Source organism: Tenrec ecaudatus, chromosome 2 (assembly GCF_050624435.1).
Source record: "Tenrec ecaudatus isolate mTenEca1 chromosome 2, mTenEca1.hap1, whole genome shotgun sequence".
In the NCBI taxonomy this organism is placed as follows: Eukaryota; Metazoa; Chordata; class Mammalia; order Afrosoricida; family Tenrecidae; genus Tenrec; species Tenrec ecaudatus.
In genome coordinates this window covers 176863368-176881891 of record NC_134531.1, presented here as the reverse complement: position 1 = coordinate 176881891, position 18524 = coordinate 176863368, and positions in this window count along the sequence as shown.

Sequence of the window (18524 nt, the reverse complement as noted above, 5' to 3'; positions counted from 1 at the left end):
CCCAGTAATTCAGAACAAATTGAAGAAGCATTTTATCATGAGAAGATAGACTGATTTGGGAGAAGTTTAATATGAAGTATTTCATCCAGATTGCTGATCCAATCCAGATAAAGCTGAGTAACTTTGATTTTTGCTATTCAAACTGTGGAAAATTTGAGATTGATATAAGGTCCATTTCAACTTTCTCAATTCCTCAGGATAAGATAAAAAGGTTTATGAAAGTTGTTTGATGAATCCACTGTTATTGGCCTATATTCTACCTATAGAAATATTTTCATTTATATTGTTTACCTGCATGCAACGGAAGGTTTTATCAATGTGCCAAGAGTATTTTAAAAGGCCAAGGAAATATGAAAGACAAACAAATGTTTAATGTTCTGCAACATTCCTCCCTTTCTAAACTCACCTTGGAGTACTCTGCCATATACAACTTACATTCCAAGCAATACAAACATTTTGCAATATTTCGAGATAGCTACCGTATATACTCATGTATAAGCTGAGTTTTTCAGCACATTTTTAATGCAGTTTTTGTGGTAAAATTAGGTGCCTCGGCTGATGTTCGGGGTCGGCTTATACTCGAGTACATATGGTATTTCATTTTTTTTCATTAACTCTTATTTTTGCCTGGAGTATATATTTTTCTCTGCTATGAAGACCATTTATTACTCATCCTGCAAGGCCCAAGTCCTTCATCAATTATTGCTTTTTCAAGACCTTTTAGGTCTGTGTGGGCTATGAATAACTGGACTGAAACTCCCTGTCGTTAGTTCTGATTCACTGTGACCTTGTAAGGCCTGAGTAGAACTTGTGCAGAACCTTACCGTTAATCACTCAAGGCATAGCCGCTAAGACAAGAGGGCTCCTTGTTTTAGGAATGTTTTACTGTTGTTTGGGGCCATAGTTCCTATTCATAGTGATCCTACATTACACAAAATGAAACAAAACCCAGTGTCCCGTCCTCACAATTGTTCCGACACTTGAGGGCAATGCCGCAGCCACTGTGTCAATCCATCTCCTAAGGGTCTTCCTTGCTTTCACTGCGCCACCACTGAAGGCATGGCGTCCTTTCCTGACATGGCCAACATACGCAAGTCAAGTCTCACCATCCGGGTCTTTCAGCAGCATTCTGGCCCTACTTCTTCCAAGACAGATCTGTTTGCTCTTTGAGCAGTCCATAGTACTTTCAAGATTCTTCTCCAGCCCCACAATGCAAATGTATTGATTCTTCTTCAGGATTCCTTATTCAGTGCCCAGATTTCATATGCCCAAGAGACAATGGGAAATACCAGGCTTGGGTAAGGCACATCTTAGTCCTCAAAGTAATATCCTTGTTTTTTAGTACTCTAAAGAGGTCCTGTGCAGCAGATTTACCCAATGCAACAAGTCTTCTGTTCTCCTGACTGCTGCTTCCATAAGCATCGATTATAGATCGAAGCAAGACAAAATTCTTGACAAATTCAAACTTTTCTCCATTTATCACCATGTTACCTTTGGTCCAATTGTGAGGATTTTGGTCTTCAATATATTGAGTTTTCTTCATATTTGTTCATCTTTCCCTTAACCCTACTGAACTAATTTGTAATCTATTAGTAAGCTTATTTTCAAACATCGAGAGGAATCATATGCTCATCTCTTCATTTATACGACTACAAAGACCATATAGAATTTTAATAATAGTTTGTAGCATTAATATCTAAATTAATACTGGCACATTGGTAGGTTTTGAAACGGAAAATAGATAAGCTATTATGAGACCACATTTAAAAAATATCAGTAAGAAGTGTTCACATCTTCCAAGTTGCCTAATTAGGAAAAAGTTATGTATGAATAATCATAGCAAGCAGTTGGCTAGGTGTTATCATATTTGCTTTGTTTTCATTTTACTCTACAAAATGTGAAGAAACTGAAACCCTACTTTACTAGTGAAATAAATGACTTGGACATGAACATCTTTACTTGCTTTTATTTCAGTACTACCCCAGGAAAAGTGGTTTTGCAACTTTTCTGGAAAGCTAACTCTTCATCTACTTCCATTGTCTTTAACACAAAGAACCTGGGTGGCATTATAGGATTACATGTTGCATATTCACAAGGTCAGTGGTTTGAAACCACCAGCTGCTTTGTGGAAGAATGGTGAGGCTTTCTACTCTTATAATGAATTATAATCTTTGTCTGTAAGCGTTCCAAACCTTCCTTGCAGTGAGCAAGCAAAGTTGTGTCCCATCATATCACAGATTGTTAATGAGTGTTCATCTAATCCTATACTCATGTTGTTCTTCATACAGTTCAGCTTCTCGGATTATTTGCTCAGCATACAAAATAAAATAAAACCCAAATCCTCACAACTTGACCAATAGAGAACATCATGATAGATGGAGAAAATATTGAAGTTGTCAAGGATTTCATGTTGCTTGAATACAAGATCACTTCTCAGGGAAGTAGAAGTCAAGCAATCAAACGACACATTGCGTTGGACAAGTCTCCTGTACCAGACCTCTTTAGCATTCACCTGATCCAAGCCATGGCATTTTCAATCACCTGATATATGCAAGTTGGACACTGAATAGGGAAGACTGCAAAGGAATCGATGCATTTGAATTATAATGCTGGTGATGACTGTTGACAGTGTCATGGAGTACCACCAGAACAAAAGCAATAACCAAAAACCTGTCTTGGAAGAAGGATACTCAGAATGTTCCTTAGAAGTGAGGATCGCAAGACTTACCTTACATACTTGGGACATGTTATCAGGAGAGACCAGTCCCTGGGAAAGGACATCATACTTAGTAAAGAAGAAGGTCGGCAAAAAAAAGAGGAAGATCCCAAAAGAGAGACATACACACAATGGGTGTGACAACGGCTCTAGCATAATAACAATTGTGTGGACGGCACAGGGCCAGGCAGTATTTTCTTCTGTTGTGCATAGAGTCACTAAGTTAGAACTGACTTGACAAAGCCTAACGACAGCATAGAATGAAACCTATGGTGAAAGAACAGAACCTGGTCAACACCTTTACTGATTTCAAACCACTTAATATCTTATTGTTCGGTTGGAAATGTGTTCCGCATAAATACAATTAAAACACAACTAAAATTTATATTCTTCAACATGGTTTCTGCTATTTGTTATGATGAATAAAGTTGAATGCTTTTCCATAATGAATAAAACAAAGGTGTCGTAGTTATACAATCTGGTGTCAATTTGAGGATTAAGAGTGTAGGGGTGGAGTCTAGCCTATCAATCAGGATATAGTCAATGAGGCCTCTGTGTGGGCATGGCCTTCTCCACAGGATTCTGGCAACTCCTGTAATTTGTTCTGGGAGATAGGAGACACTTTCTTTCTCTGCTAACTTCCTGTGAGACTTCCCTGTGGAGTAGACACATGCCGGAGAAGCCATGTGGAGATGCCTGTCCGTGCTGAGATTCTTACACTGCCATTGGATCCATAAGACTTCCCATCCACTGGGCTGTGGCATTCCTCCATTCGGTGTCAGTGCAGGTGTTTCATGAGTCTGAAGAGGACTTTATAGAGATGTTCCTCCATTCAGTGTCAGTGCATGTGTTTCATGAGTCTGAAGAGGACTTTATAGATTGGTATCAGACATATGGGATAATTCAGACTTAGGAACTTGATCTGGACTGGGCTGAGATGTTTCTCAATAACCAATTAGTCTTGTATTAAACCTTTCTTATACATATATGTGTGTGTCTATGAACTTGTTTCTCTAGTCTACCCCAAAAGAACACAAAAATAAACACTTTTATCTTATTACTCTGCTTTCAGCCAATATGCATATGAATTAAGCAATAATATCTCTTTCACCCCGCTCTCTTCCAAATCTGGCTTGATTTTCTGGCACCTTTCCGTGGATATTCTGCAGCAACTCTTTATTAATTACCTACAGCAGAATCTTACATTCGTGGGACTTTAGTGATGCGAGTGCTGGTTGCCATTGAGTTTGTTCTCACCGGTAGCAATTCTGTGCAAAACAGAAACATTGCCTGGTTCTACGCCATTATCAAAATCATCAGTGTGTTTCTGTTCCATTACCTTCCTTTGGAATGAGCATATAAATGCATCTCTTCCAGTCATTTGGCCATGGAGCTGTCTCCAAGTTCCTTGGCATAGAAGCATTAACACCTGCAGTGCTACATAAATTTGTTGAAACTTTTCAAGGCTTCACTTAAAAATATACATAGATTTCCAAGATGGTGACACATTTTATGACAGTGTCAATGTAAATTATAACATTGGACTCTGCTGAGTGTGGGGCTTTATGGGAGGAAAGGACTAGTTTGCTCAGGAAGTCATCCCAGCTCTGACAGTCAGAATTATAACACTCTTCCTTTTGGTAGTAACTGTGGTAAAAAAAAAATAGACATTCTTACTCAAAATCAAACTCACTCTTATTGCTGACTCATCAATCTTCCAGGACAGGGCGGTTGTGTTCCCATTCGTTTCCAAACCTGTAACTCCTTGCAGGAAAAGATGGCCTCAGTTTCTGCATGGAGTGGCTGGTGGTTTTGAACTGCTGATCTTCTGGTTGGCAGCCCATTGCATCACCGTGACACCATAAGAGAATTAGTTGGATCTTAAGGAAATCTACTACTAAGGATGTTAAGCTTAGGAAAAGTGTGAGGCTAGTTTCAAAAATTTTTGTTTTTCAAGATGTCAATCCATTCATTCATCCTTGATAAACAAATATTTTATAAGGCATTCTCAAACTTATTTTAAGGTTAAAAACCTCAGAAGTAAATTTCCTTGAAAGCCAACTCTTCTTTATTCTTTTATTTCTTATCCCCCTTTGAAGCTTCAACTAATACTTGACTTCTTCTACTATCTTTCCATATTAAGTATCCATTCATTGGAAACCACTTAACTAACATTTACTATGTTCCAGGGCAATATTCTAATTAAGACTGTCACCTAGTCAATGTTCAAGAGATCTTTTAAAGTCAGTATCAGCACTGATGCAATTATATAGATGAAAAAAATCAAGATATAGAAAGATTAATTTTCTTCAGGTCATACAAATAACAACTGATAAACACAGGATTTTCATTCAGGAAGTGTAACTCTCGAGTTCCCAGTTTTGAATGCTAACATTGATTTCTTCTTAGAAAGGTCTTCACTAAACTTCTCATTAACATCCAAAGGTCTTTATTTCACAGCTTCTCATTCTAAAGACGAGTTCTTGGTCCTATAGACCAGGTTTAATGCTGCTAAGCATTGCCTTTTGGAAGAATTTGTCTTTACTTTCTATGATTCTATGTTTTATATTTCATTTTCCATACACCTACTTATGTATTTATTTATTTATTTATCTCTCTATTTATTTTAAAAATCATTTTATTAGGGGCTCATACAACTCCTCTCACAATCCATGCATACATCAATTGTGTGAAACACATTTGTACCTTTGTTGCCCTCATCATTCTCAAAACATTTGCTCTCCACCCAAGCCCCTGGCATCAGGTCCTCTTTTTTTACCCTCCCTCCCCTCTCGCCCCTCCCACATGAAGCCTTGATAATTTATAAATTATGATTTTGTCATATCTTGCTCTGTCCCATATCTCCTTCACCTATTTTTATGTTGTTTGTCCTCCAGGGAGGAGGTCACATGTAGTTCCTTAGAATAGGTTCCCCCTTTCCAACCCACTCACCCTCTACCCTCCCAGTATCGCCACTCTCACCACTGGTACTAACGGGATGATCAGCCCTGGATTATACCTTACATAATTAATTTTTGATGTACAGCTGAAGCACTATTGCTGTTGGTAAGTAATTTCTCAGTTTTCTACACTTTCTAATTTACAATACCTCTTGAAGTGGGCTCTTGGCTCCAACATTCTTAATAGACTCTTTGGAACATCATATCCTTTCCTTCTTGTCTGGTAAAAAAACCACAATTGACTCATGCAGAGCCTCTGACGACCATGCACCTCTCTCTCAAATAGCACTTCTCCCACCTGATGGAATCATTGGTTCATTGTATCGGTTGAGCTTATTCAATTCCAAATCTCGTCCAAGTCCAAGGTTTTAATGATCAATATTGTTGAACTCACTACTTAGTCAATAATAATTAATTTTTTTTCTTATTGCTATATTTCTTTTCACATGCAATTGTTAATTCCAGGTAACTGAAAATTTACTTTTATTTAAGAGAGTATGTGTGCATAAAGTCACAGTTGTATAGTACTGTATAAATGTTTGCAGTTTTGTAAATTATAACCTATAGCAAATGTTTTAAGATTAAAGTAGACCACTGAACTTTCTCAAATATATAATAGGACAAGTTACCAAGTCAACAAGGGAAATGGTTTTCATTATATAAAAAACAGGATTTCAATAACATGTGGTGGAATATGTCAGCAGATTTGGATTTAATCACATTTTAAATAAACTAAAATGCATCTTCGTCCTTTCTATTGAATATTAAAATCTTTGGTTTTCTCCAAATCTTGTCTTCCAGTCTCTATTATATTGACCTTTGATGATCTAGTTTGTTCTCTCTAGCTCACCTGAAGCTTACCTGGACCTTTTTATAGCCTGGTGTAGACACTGTGCCTTGTGCCTTTCCAGAAAGCATTGTGCTGGCCTGGAAAGAGCCATCTGTATTGAACATCATAAAATCAATTGTAAATCTTCCATGTATTAGTCTTATCATGTTGGCCAAGTTAAAATATGACTATCTGTCCCCTAACCTATGAAATGTGAATAGTTTTATTATCTACCTCAGATCATTGGAATCAATGGATCATTGGAATCAATAAAGTAGTGAGCTAATGTAGAGAGCAAAGAGTAAGGACTCAGATGGGAACCATTCCTTTGCCTTGGTATATGATCTTTCGGGACATTGGTCATTTGAAAAATGGGCATGGCATACTCAACTTCAAAATAGATAACTACAGTTTCATAAAACATGTGAGTACCTAGGAACCCAGTGGCACTGCCAGGTAAGCATCAGACTGTAAACTGCAAGGTCAATAGATCAGACCCACCGAGGTCTCCAAAGGACAAAGATAAAGCTATCTCTGTGCGCAATGGTTTACAAACTTAGAAACCCTATGTAGGCTTACTGTGAGTCAGAATGGATTCAAAAGCAGGGGTTTGGCTTTGGGTGTTATTAACCAAGCCTGTCATCACTGTTAGGTGTCATCTAGTGGTTCCAATTCATAGCAACCCCATGTACAACAGAGCAAAACCCCGTGAGGCCCACACCCTTCTCACGACTGTTCAAATGTTTGAGCCCATTGTTGGAGCCACTGTGTCAATCTTGCTTCTTGAGGAATTTCCTCTCATTTTCTATCCCTCTACTTTACCAGCATGATGTGCTTCTCCAGGGACTGGTCTCTCCTCACCACATGCCCAAAGTGCCCGAGACAATATCTCCCTGTCCTTTCCTTAAGGAACATTCAGGCTGCACTGTTTCCAAAACAGATGTAGTATTTTGGCAGCCCATAGTACTTTCAATGTTCTTCCCCATTTTTCAAGCAAATAGATTCTTCTTTGTCTTCCAGATTCAATGTGCAACTTTCACATACGTAAGGCAATAGGAAAGATGACTTGGGTGACTCTTAATCCTCAAAGTACCATCTTTGCTTTTCAAGACATTAAAAAAGTCTTGTTTGGCAGATTTACTCAATGAAATGCACAATTTGATCTCTTAATTACTGGTTCCACGAACCTTGATTATGGATCCAAGAAAGACGAAATCGTTCACAACTTCAATCTATTTTCCATGTAACATGTTGTTACCAATTGGTTCAGTTGTGAGGATTTGGGTCTTCTTCATATTGAGTTGTGGTCCATACCAAAGGTCACAATCCCCGATCTTCATCAGTAACTGCTTCAAGTCCGTCTTAATGTTCAGAAAGCAAGGTTGGGTCACTGGCATATAGCACGTTGTTAATCAGGCTTCCTCAATCCTGATTCCACTTTCTTCTCCATATAATCTAACTTCTCTGATTATTTGTTCAGCATAAAGACTGAATAAGTATGGCGAGAGACTGTAACCACAATGCACACCTTTCCTGATTTCACACCTTGCAGCATTCCTGTTTTCGTTTCCACAGCTGCCTCTTGGTCCATGTAACCAAGTGTTGGTGTAATTGTTAGGTGCCATCAATTAGATTATGACTCATTGTAACTCTATGTACAACAGAATGAAACGCTGCCTAGCCCTGTAACATGGTCACAATTGTAAGTATGCTTCAGCCCATCATTGCAGCCACTGTGTCCATCCATGTCCTTGAGGGTCACCCTCTTTTTAATTGCCCCTTTTCTTTACCAAGCATGATGTCCTTCTCTAGGGACTGATCTCTCCTGCTCTCTCCTGACGACATGTTCAGAGTATGTAAGACAAAGTATGCCACAGAGTGGAGCATATGATCACTTGAACAAGAGAGATTTGTTTTTAAGATTACTTCTTTAACTTATCAAATTGTGAGAAACTAATGGACTGATATTTTCTTATACCTTTCAAGTTAATTAAATAATTATTAGTTAATTATTAGATGATTAGTTAATTATCATACATTCATAGAACAATGGTGGAACCAAACATAGAAATCTACCCACATACGATATCAACATGATTGACTTATAAAAATACTACATAAATAAGTAGGCGTTTGAAAGGCAAATGGTCACAGAACATAGTGCAAGGGAACCCCAACCTTCCCAGGTTAGGAGTACAGGGGTGAGCAATACAAAGAGGAAGAAGGAAATGCATGCATTCAGAGTGTAGGTGGCTCAGAGGGCTAATGATTTCCCACGAAGATTGCTCTCTGTTCTCTACTTTTCAAAATGTGGGTGGTATTATTTTGGTTCCAGGATCTGAAAGCTTTTCAGACTCTGTGTTTGCTCTTTTTCATTGTTGTAAGTGGTGAGGGTCATACGTTCTTTTGCAGAGGTCTGGGCACAGCACAAACCAACAAAAGCAGGATTTTCACTAGCCTTTTATTTGCTCAGGTGCCTAGTTGTGCTTTATACTTGATCCAATTTCTGACATTTCCCTCTTGATAAAACACAACCAAATGGTCCCTATTTCTCCAATTACAACTCCATGGGTAAACCAGGTTTCGAAGCTATTCTCAATCCCATCACTCATGCAAGCGAACATTTTACATCAACATTTCAGGTTTGGATTAACACTAATGAGCCTATGAGTAGTCGATTAACCCTAATGGGCTGTTCATAAATGAAAATGTTGTCAATCTGTATGAAAAAAATCATTTTAAAACTTCAAAGCCTTGGTAAGACTATTAAAACTACGCAAACTTCTAGTTCTATGTGAACCTAATACACATATGGGCGTACCCTCCAACACATGGAATTGTGCTGGGCAAATTGGAGCTCTCCTAGTCCACATTTTTCCCACTAGGCGAGCATCCAGCAACTCGCTCTGAGATGGTGCACCCAGTGGCATCACCTGGGAAGGTTATATCTGGTTACAGTGAATTTTTCCATGAAAGCAGTGTTACTCAAACCTCAGTTTTTCAGATGACCAATTTAAGAGAAGAGCATGCAGCTGGGAAATTTTGTTTCCTGCTCAGAAAAAATTCCACAGATACTTTGATGTTGAACCAAGCTTCCAAGGACAGCACTATAGGAAAAATTCAAGTGTATGAGCGGTTTTCTCATTTCAAAAAAGTGAAATGTCGATTGATGACAAATCTTGTTCTGGACATCCATCAACTTCCCAAGAGGATGAAAATGTGTACCTGCAGTGAATTTGGAGTTCATTCCACCAGGTCAGACTGTTAATCAAAATTTTTATTTAGAGTTTCTGAAAAGATAGCATAACAGTGTGTGACAAAAAAGCCCTGATTTCATGGACATATGAAAATATATTTATACATAATGATTGGGAAATAGATCAATGTACTTATATCTATATGCTTAGAATTAAGGTAGCAGGTGGACATTGGGCCTTGACTCCAGTACTCCCTCAACACAAAAAAACTTTGTTTTATTAATCCAGCATTCTGTGATGCTCATCTTTCCAACATGATCGCTGAAGACAAAATGGGTGCTTAAGCAAATGTGGTGAAGAAAACTGATAGTGTCCAGCTATAAAAAAAAACATAGCATCTGGGGGCTTAAAGGCTTGAAGATAAGCAAGTGTCCATCTAACTGAGAAGTAACAAAGTCCACATGGAAGAAGCACATCGTGAGGTGTCAATAGAATCAGGTATCACGCACCTAAGACCCGGAAAAAAAATCGTACCAATGTGAATGGGGGCTGGGGGTACAGAGTGGAGACACAAAGCCCATCTGAAGACAGTTGGACATCCCCTTACAGAAGAGTCACAAGGAAGAGATGAGCTAGTCAGGGTGCAGTTTAGCACCAATGAAACAGACAACTTTCCTCTAGTTCTTTAATGCTTCCTTCTCTCCACTATCATGACCTCAATTTCACTTTACAAATTGGACTAGACCTGAGTATGTACACTGAAACAGACAAGGGAATAGATAATCCCCTCAGGATCAGCAATGAGAATAGAGATAGGAGGCAGATAAGTGAAAATGGGGGAGTGGGGAAGGGGACTCGATCACAAAGATCGACATATAACCCCCTCAAAAGGGGACAAACAACAGGAAAATGGGTGAAGGTGATAGAGGATGATATAAGATAAGAAAATAATTATAATTTTCCAAGGGTTCATGAGGGAGGGAGGGCAAAGGAGGAAGAGGGGACGATGAAGGGCTGATATCAAGGGCTCATGTAGAAAGAAAATGTTTTGAAAGTGATGATGACAGCATATGTACAAATGTGCTTGACACAATAGATGGATGTATGGATTGCACTAAGAGATGTAAGAGCCCCCAGTAAAAGTATTTAGTAAATAAATTAATAAACAACAACAACAACAACAACAAAGGCCTGATTTGTGGCAGACAGGGGACTGGTTGTGTCACCACAACATTGCACCTGCTCGTGCAGCCATCTCAATGCCAAAAACAGCATGCCTCTCTTGCCTCACACACCTTACTCACCTGACCAAACTTCCTATGACTTTTTTTTTGTTTCTGTGAATACAAAGGATCATGAAAGAGATTTGATGATGTAAAGTAGGTGGAAAACAAACAAACAAGGGAGGTGCTGTCAGCCATCCAAACAGCTGAGTTTGACAAATGTTTCCAAGAATGGAATTGCAGATTTGACAGCTATATTAAGTGTAATGGAGAATACTTTGAAGGTAATAGGTTTTTATGTAAAGTAAGTGAAATAATGGCTTTGACAAAATGTTTTGTTTTGGGGCACCCTCTCGTACATGTACATACAGTTGTAGTCTTATTTTTATTGTTAGCTAGATAGGTGCAGGTATAGTTCTATCTCACACTCATTTTATCGCACTGCCATCCGGGCAAAGCGGACTCACGGCAGCCCGGTAGGACAGGGTCTCACTGCTCGTGTGCATGTCCAGGTCTGTAACTCTTTTCAGGGGCAGAAAGCCCTGTCTTTCTCCTGCACATCAGTTGGTGGGCAGGTAGCCGCTGAATGAGGAACCGCCATGCTACCGGGGCTCCTAGGTACAGTTAATACAGTGATACTTTCAATACCTTCTCCACTTAGTACTGGGTAAATGCATGCTTCCTTAGAGGACAGAGCGCTGAAAGAATATTAAATCTTTCTTGACAAAATGGGCGAATCTTTAAGTACCTCATATATGGGGAGCAGAAAACGGGAAGGAGACTAGCTCTCTCCAGCTTTCTTATTTTTATAAATATACACGCAAACCTACACTCATCAGAAAGAACTGTTTTGTGTATACGCTAACTATCCATTACGACATTTTAATTGATATTATGGCTTCCCAAAATTTTTAAAAAGAGCGAGGGCTTGACAAATCAAGGACTAATCTAACATCAATAGACCATTCATGAAACTTGAAACTAAGAGCAACGTTAATTTTGTTCATAGTTCACGAACTCATGTTTACTCCTCCTTTCTCTACTGAAAGTTATACCATGATTATGAGTTTAAAGGTCATTCATTTCGTTTCATTCTATGGTATGTTTTACTTTTGTTCTGACAGGAATTACTACCATTGTCTTAAATGGGAGTTGGTTAATTTTGCAAACATCCGAATGTCTTTGAAGTTTCTCTCTTTTAACCCTGCAAAAAGCATTAGTTGTACGATGAGCTATGCTTTGGGGTGGTAACCTTTATCTCCTCTGTTTTATAGGGTTCAGATAAATCAGAATCATTTTAATGGCACCGGATTTTGAGCCGAATAATAGAAAATATGTCCCTTGAGATTACCTTTTCAAACACAGAAATCCTCAAATATCAGCATTTGATGTTTGTACAAGTAGCATTTCCTGGTTTTTGTGATGAAAACCAATGTTTATTTGAGGTACTATTCTTAAAAATGAAAAGATAACGAATAGAGTGACGGAAGGTATAGACTCTAAAACTTGTCTTCCTGGCTGGCTTTTAATCCCTGACCTGCCCCTTCCCTACTGTGTGACTCTTGGCAAATTAATTAACATCTGTTTCTTTGTTTTTCATGGTTAAAAGGAGATTAATAATAGCATCTATTTTATTACAATGCTGCAAGGATTACATTAATTAAATCTACAAGGCACTTGAAAGAGCATGGCACAGAGTAATCATGAGTTTGAAAATAAAAGGAGACTAATTAATTTAATAAATAATAGTAACATAAAATTGGCATGTGGGATCAATTTACTACATCGCGATCTTGCAGACACTTCTGGGTAAAGCAATCTGGAAACCTAGAGTAAGGACTCATTTATTTACAAGGGCTATCTAGAATTGTGATCCTGATGAAAATAGCATGATCGATTTCAGCCAGTCTCTGTAATCCTGTACATGCCTTACACATTGACCCCACGAACGACCAAAATGAAAAAAAGAAATGCTTAAGATCATGCTGAAAATGAAAGGAATATATTAATTACTCATTTTAAAAACCAATAACCCAGAGGTGCACATCAAACAACTCTCATTTCAAATTTATTGTCTAGACTACATTAAACAAAGAATTTAAACATCTTTTAAATAACAAAGTGGTACAATAAATTTAAGTCTTGAAGGAAATAGAAAGTATGAAAATACCTAAAATGTGTTTTTAATTATGATATCATAATATGCATAAAACTTGGCTGATTTATAATTTGCTAGTACTGAATTAGGAGTCCGGTAGCACAGTAGTTAACCACTAATCTATTAACTGAACGCTCAGTGGTTCTAAACTACCAGTTGCTCCACTGGAGAAAGATATGACAATCAGTTTCCCGAAAGATTTAGACTGGGATCCCTATGGGACAGTTCTCTTCTGGCCTCTAGGATGGTTGCAAATTAAAGTTGACTTCTTGGCAGTGGGTCTGGTTTATTTGGGTTTAGCAATAACGACAGTTCAGCTCGAGCTGAATGGCCAACTGGGGATCTGCTCCAGTAAAGAGGACACCGTAGAAAAGCCTTATGGTTCTCCCATGTCTTGTGGTGTTTCTCTGAGATAAAATACAGACTTTTCCACTTACTGTGCTGGTTTACTAATGTTAAATGACTTGTCCTTTTATTTATCTTTTTTTATTTAAAATAAATATTTAAATACATTACCCCACTGATGTCTCAATTTTTAGTAATTTTATTTTCATTTGTTTTTATTATTGACACTCGCCAATAGCTTCTGCGTTTTCCACTCTAGGCTTATCATCGAGTCAATCAGTTTTTCTGGTTTCCCAGGTAATAATTAGGTACCTCGGCTTATACTCAGGTTGGCTTATATTAAAGTATGTATGGTACGTTTCCTATTGAAATAATAGGGAAAATTTCTTCTTTGGGTAATCACAGGCTTCTGATCCCATTGAACACATTCACTTTCACCTAGAGTGATGAGACATAGACTGAAACTGAAGGCATACATCAAAGACCACCTGGAACTGAAGTACCTTAAGTGTCCTTTTAGAGACTCTTTCTACACTGGAGAGATAAGCCAGACACAGGTCTTATATGCACCCAATGATTCCTGAAGTACATGTAGCATTTGTTTGTCATCTTTTCTGAAAAGCTCAAGAGGCCTTTAATGAGTTTTCTAGAGAAAATCTGAAGAAATTATATGCAACTAATCATTTTCTACCTTCCCACTAAACCTATTAATTAACATGTTAATACTCTGTTTGATTTCTAAATTTCAGTTTGAGAGACAGTAAAACAGCTATTTTCAAATTAAATTAAATTGAGTTGTGAGAATATTTTCAACTGATATAGGGCTTTTTGTACTATACTAATTCCAGGATGCATTAAGGTAAAAAAGAAAATCAATGAGCTTGAAATGAAAGTGTTGATATTATTGTAGGCTAAATCTACTCCTGAATTAGTTACTCCCTCCATGACAATGTTTTACCATGTATGTGACATTAGAAAATGCAAATTCCAGTGCTTAACGAGAGAGAAAATTTTCCTGTTACCATAAATGTCGCCCAAGTATCTGCTTGGGGAATTAGCATAGCCATAAACCTTAAAAATTAAGATTTTTTTCTAGTACAATAGACACCCTAGCTGTTAATAGGTAGCAATAAGGCTTTGGTTTTCAATGGTGTATTGTTCTTTGTTCATTGTTCAGATTTCAGGTATAATTAATTATCTTTTATCTTCCTCTAAGGCTTTTCTTTATAGCAAAAGGGGTTTTGCTTAGACTTCTGCTCTAATGGATTCTAATGGGAAGTGCTACTGAAGATAGCCTTTTAAAACCAGAGCTATCACCTTATTATGAACCAGGTGCTCATCATTCACCCTTTTTCAATAAACAACTTCAAATATATTTATTTATGTTGATTGGCTTGCTTACATCTTCTTTCCCGCTTATTTCTTGCTGAACTTCAGTATGCATAATTTCTAGTGTTAGTGATGAACCATTTTTAGATTTGCATGTAGTAATGGATTGAGTTGATGGATTGAAATCATAATCCCACCACCTGTTTAAATGAGACTGTATCAGAAAAATACCCAATCAATATTTTGTTCCTAGATGATTCATGTGTGTCTGAGGCCATTGGTTTTCAAAGTTTAATGTACAAATTGATGACCAGAGACCTATTTAATTTGCATGTCATGATTCCATAAATCTGGAGTGGGGCTTGAGATTCTGTGTTTCTGACAAGCTTCTAGGTGATGCTTCTGCTATTTTTAATATTCAGGCTTTAGGTGAAAAATTCCAAATAAAGTTCACATAACACTTAAAAACAAAAGTCCTACAACCTTTCAAGGAACAGAGTGAGCTACTTAGTACCTGACCTTCCACAGGCCCAGGTGATAGTCTAACAACATATAAAAGTTTCTATAAATTTGTTCTGAAAACACCAACAACAATTTCTGGAAAGGAACTCCTGTGGAACTTTGGGCAAGATGTAGTGCTTTACCCGAGAGACTTGTAGTTCAAACTCACTGGCCACTCCATGGAAGCAAGATGACAGTGTGTTCTCTGTCAAGATTACAGTTCAGGAAATCTTTTATAGTGTTGCAATGAGTCAGAATTGACTCGATAACAATGAACTTGGCTTCTTGTGTTGAAGCAACATAGAGAGAAGCCCCGGTGGGCTACTAACCAGAAAGTTCAGCAATTTTAAACCACAAGTAACCCTGTGAGAGGAAGAGGTTGTTTATGCAAAGATTCCAATTTTGTAAACCCTTTAGGCTAGGTCTGTTCTGTCTTGTAAGGACATTTTGAATCTTGAGTTTGAATCAAATCCAAGTCTATCAGTTTATTTAAAGCAAGATAGATTGCCTAGGTAAAACAGGTATTGTTAGCATTTTTCATTGTGTTCTCTATTTATTTATAATAAGGTTTGACTTAATTTTCCACTGGAACTAATCATTTTGGTGACCCCCTTCAGGCATTGTGGTGATTCTGCATATTACATTGTGACAGCTGTTCTTTAAAATGTGCTTTTTTAATTCTTTGAAAATCTTATGAAATAAGCATATACAAACAGATTTCAGGTGGGGGAAAAACCTGTTTCTATTATCAGGCAACAGTTATGACCAATCAGTACCATCAAAATATCAATACTATTTCTTAGACTCTATAAGAAATACATGGAACAGAAGACACCAACTTTTAAAATGATTATTGTTTTATGGCCCAGTTTACAGTAAAGGCAGCTGTCTCTGAGTAGACTCCAAGTCATAGGTGCCCAACTGGTATCAGAGCAAAACAGTGCTACGTGAGTTTATTCAGCACTCAATTGTGCTCCAGTTGATTTAAAGTATTTTATTCTAAAACACCTATGAGTGGAATGAAATTTCCAATCTATGGCTGATAGTTATTCTACTCAGGTGCTACAAATGTATAATTAAACTTTTCTCACCTTGCAAGTATTGAGTGAAGAATCATTAATATCAAGCAACTCATGAAAGATAACTATTGTTGCTGTTTTCCCCTTTACCACAAATTTACTCTGACAGATCCTTCATTCAAATTTAAGGATCAGCCAAACTCACCGGCACCAAGTAGACTTCAACTCAAAACAGCCCCATAGGACAAAGTAGAGCACCAGGGTTTCCAGGGTTAAAAATCTTTATGAGAGCAGACTGCTAAAGGTGCTTTCCACACAGTGAGGGATGGGTTCTGACTGCTGACACTTTTATTAGCAACCGAGCACTTTAAACACTGTGTCACCAGGGCACCTAAATCCAAGGACATTGATTCTTAAATTACACTACAACAGACTCACTTGTGGAACTTGCTAAAGCACAGCTTGCTTGTTTTTAGACCCAGAAACTCTGCTTTCATAGGTCTGGGTTGGAACCCAGACCTGGGCCGCAGTGTACTGGTTAACAAACTGGCCTGCTGTCTAAGGGATTAGCAGTTGGAAACCACCAGTCGCTCCAGACAGGATGACGAGGCGTTCTCTTCCTGTGAAGAGTTTCAGTCTCAGAACCCACAGCGACAGTCCTATGGGGCTGCCACAGTCAGAAGTGACTCAAAGGTAGTGACGTTTTTATGTGTGCTTTTGGTTTAGATTAAAGGTCAAATATTTACATTTCTAACAAATTTTCATGTCTGGTTAATGCTACCAGTCTAATAGCCCAGGGAGAGAACTTTTCATTTAGGAAAGGGAGGCAATGGCAGTCCAGTGATAGAAGGTTCAAGTCACAGATGGGACACCTGAGGAAACACACTAACTTTCTGTGGTGCAGGCTTTAGTGTTACTATGCAGCTGAACACATTTATGCGAAGCTTCTATACGAAGATAAACTAGGTTGAAAATGCAAAGGTCTGGAGTTGTACTTCTAAAAAGTATGCAATAAAAACCCAATGGTTTCAACTACACTTGTGACCCAAAGGCCATCGGAAAATCAGAACTGAAGTCATCAGAGGACTGTCAGTGAGTTTTTGCTTTCCTATATCTCACCTAGGGACAAGGGCCACAGCGTCCAATTTACTTGGCCAGAGAAACCTTTTGGAGCCCTCAAAGTCAAGACTACTCTGGTAATCTCACAACATCCTGTAATTGAATCCAGGCTTATAATCACAATTATTTTTTGAAATTCTCTCGTTATTGACTAGCCACTGCATGTGGCTATAAGTTTTAATGCCATAATTGTCTTTCCAGGCTACCACTATCTATCACTATCTTTGCATCTAGCAAAGAGGTTGACATATCATTGATGTTTAGTATCCGCTAGAATAAATGCTGAGAAAAATGATAGTATTCTAATACTTATATAGAGAATGTACAATTTTAAGGGCCTTAACTCAAAGGGGCTATTCTCCGGCATCCATGCAGGTACTTTTACTGACTGTGAAATTATTGCATGCTAGACTTGGCCTTGGGATTATTTTCAATAGAGGCAGCCTCTAACACTGTCATACATGGTAGATGAGATCAATCTAATTGCCATTGCCACAATAAACTCGATTCAGAATCGTCTTCTCTTTATTCTCCCAATATTCTCTGAGTCTCTGCCGCTATCTTTGTTCTTGCTGTTTCATTTATCTGAAATAGCTACTCTCCTCCAAACACACTCCATTTGTTGAAAACCTATTAATTCCCTAAGTCCTATCCGAGCACCATCTTTTCTGTGAAGCCTTTGAAAATCCCCTTAATTAGATGAAATCTCTGATGATTCTAACCTTGCTCTCCCTTACCACATAGTAATTTGTTTACTTGCTGTCCTAAACTGGTCCTCCTGATAGAAAAGGAAAACTTATGCATTCTGTGACTCTACAATTCCTCCTTCCATAGATTCACAAATATATATCCATCACCTATCACATATTAGATAGATCCTGAGGTAAGTTTTAAGGGCATAAATAGAACAATAACTATAATTTTCAAAAAATTATCATTTTCCATAATGCATCGAAGTGAAAAAACAAGTATAGAGTAATGGTAGCTAAATTATTTCTGTGGTTAGTAATGATTAAGGAGGACTCTTAACAGATTAGAAAATTTTCAATTGTGAACTATTTGTAACAGATGTTCAAAATATTCCTTTGACCAGTTTAACTGAGCTGATCTTAACTCCAATCATAAATT